The sequence below is a fragment of the Mustela nigripes genome, chromosome 7, assembly GCF_022355385.1.
Source record: "Mustela nigripes isolate SB6536 chromosome 7, MUSNIG.SB6536, whole genome shotgun sequence".
NCBI classification, from domain to species: domain Eukaryota; kingdom Metazoa; phylum Chordata; class Mammalia; order Carnivora; family Mustelidae; genus Mustela; species Mustela nigripes.
The window spans coordinates 136,593,286-136,595,497 of NC_081563.1; the positions used below are offsets into that span (position 1 = coordinate 136,593,286).

General features: G+C 70.5%; 1 protein-coding gene across 4 annotated transcripts in view; it reads left to right on the forward strand.

Moving 5' to 3' along the window:
* Nucleotides 1-282: 282 nt before the first annotated feature.
* Nucleotides 283-2,212, forward strand: part of LOC132022064 (guanine nucleotide-binding protein G(s) subunit alpha) — a 20,970-nt gene continuing 19,040 nt past the window's right edge. For 2 of the 4 annotated variants that reach the window (XM_059407317.1, XM_059407318.1), the window contains exon 1: nucleotides 292-374. The gene's annotated coding sequence lies outside the window, so the exon portion shown is untranslated. Of the gene's footprint in view, nucleotides 375-2,212 lie in introns of all 4 variants that reach the window. The other 2 variants (XM_059407319.1, XM_059407320.1) reach the window with 2 other exon arrangements.

Here is a 2,212-nt window from a genome sequence, read left to right on the forward strand (position 1 = left end):
GCACCCCCTGCGTGCGCGGCGGCCCGTTTGGGCGCGTCCCCGGCGGGCCGATTTTTCGGCTTCCCCTTCGGTTTATAGGGGCCGCCGCTGTGGGTCCGTCCTCTGAAGAGGCTGGGGCGTCATCGGGCTGCTTAGGAGCGCCGTCTTCGGCGGGGACACTCAGTTGCGTCGGCACCGCGGAGCGGGCTGCGTCAGGTGGCTGGCCCGGCGCGGCGCTCGCTGGCTCGCTGGCTCTCCGGCTCGGGGCTGCGGCGCCGGCGGGAGCGAACCCCTGTCCCGGCGTGGGGCGGCGGCGGCGGCGGCGGCGGCGGCGGCGGCGGGCAGCCGGCAGGCAGGCAGGCACTGCCTTGCGTGTGAGTGCACCTCACTCACATGTAAGTCCGGGTGCACCGTGGCCTCCCGCGGAAGTGCGAGTCGCCCGGCGCGGGCAAGAGCCACCGGGGCCGGGACAGGGCAGGGGCGCCCCGGCGCTGCCGCCCTGCCCCGTGCCTCCCGGGCACCCCCCAATTCTCTCTTTTCTCTTTTCTCCTCTCCATTGGCGTGCCCAAGAGCCAAACCGAGGAGCGTCTGAGGGTAACAGCAAACTCGTGCCATCGCGCCTCTGCACTTTTCTTTTTTGAGTTGTTTGACATTTCTCGGTGCTTTTTGGTTTCTCGCTGTTGTTGGGTGCTTTTTGGTTTGTTCTCACCCCTTTTTTCGTTTGCTCATCCTTTATTGGCGCTAACTCTTAGGCAGCCAGCCCAGCAGCCCTTAACCCGGGCAGCCGCGCTCCGCGGCCCCGGGGCAGCGCGGCGGGGATCGCAGCCGACTCCCCCCGACACGGGGCGCACGGGGTCCGGCCAGGCCGAGGCCGGGGGCAAGCAGGGCGCCCGGGCCAGGCGAGAGCCGGGCACCCCGAAGTGGCCGAGCCACCATGCTGAAGATGGCCATGAAGATCAAAGCCCGAGCGGCGGAGAGCGAGAAGAAGACGGCGGCGGCTGCGGCCGAGGTGGCTGCCGAAGCTGCGGCGGCGGCTGCAGCGCTGGCCGAGCCGAGAGAGCCGCTCGCGCCGCGGAAGAGCGGGGACGCCGAGAAGACCCCGAAGACGGCGCGGGAAGCGCCCCCCGAGAAGTTCCTGACCGAAAAGGAGCGGCGGAAGATGGAGAAGAAGCTGCTGGAGCAGAGAAGAAAAGAAGAGAAGAAGAAGGAGAAGGAGCGGAAGAAGTTGGAGAAGATGCAGAAGAAGAAGAAGAAGGCGCCCGAAGCCCGGGAGGAGGCCCGAGGCCCGGAGGCCGCCGCCGCTGCCGCCGCCGCCGACGACGACGAGGGCGCCGCGGAGGGCGCCGGCGGGGGCGGCGAGGGCGCCGGCGGCGGGGGCACGAGTAGGGCTTGGGCCGCGTGGGACACGGACTCGGGCGACGAGGACGACGCCTACTACACGGCGCCGCGCGTGGGGGGCGTCGTGTGGCGGCCCGGGCCGCTGAAGGCTGGCGCGCTGAGCGCCCACCTGCCGCTCGTGGTCTTCCTGGTCTTTTCGGTGCGCAGCCCCTCGTGGGTGCTCAACTTCCTGCTGCAGAAGCGCACGGAGCAGGGCCGCGGCTGCGGCTTCGTGTTCGGGGCGACCTGCTGCTTCCGAGTGTTCCTGGGCTGCGCCTTCTTCTCCTACTTGGGCGGCCGTGCCAAGCGCAGGGGCCGCGGGCGCTCCGGGGGCAGCGGTGCCTTCGGCTCGGGCCATGGCGCCCGGCGCCGGGGGCGCGACGAGCGGCTCATCTAGTCCGCCCCCCGCCCCCCGCCCCCCGCCACCGCCACCACCACCAGACACCACCATCGCTGTGTAGTGTGGATTTTTATTAAGTATTTGTGTGTGTGTTTGGACACATTTTCCTTTTCGGTTGCTCTGTCCTTTGGTTCGTGCTCGCCTCGCTTTTTCCACACTCTCCCTGCTCTCTGGCTCTCTCTGTGTCTCTCTCTCTTCTTTTCGAAAATTTTCCGAAGTCCGGGCTCGGGCTCGCGCTCCCTCCCCTTCCGCCCACCCCGGCCCCTCGGCGGCGCCCGCGGGAGGGGAGGGGGGGCGCTCGGCCTCGGGGGCCGCAGGGCTACGCGGCCCGGGGGGTGGAGCGTTGGCGTCGTGCGAGGGGTCGTCACTGGCTCGGGGCCGCCCCCTCTCCCCCCGCGGCCGGGCCCGAGTGGGGCCCGAGTCAGGGGGGCGAGGGGGCGGCTCCCCGTCCCGTCC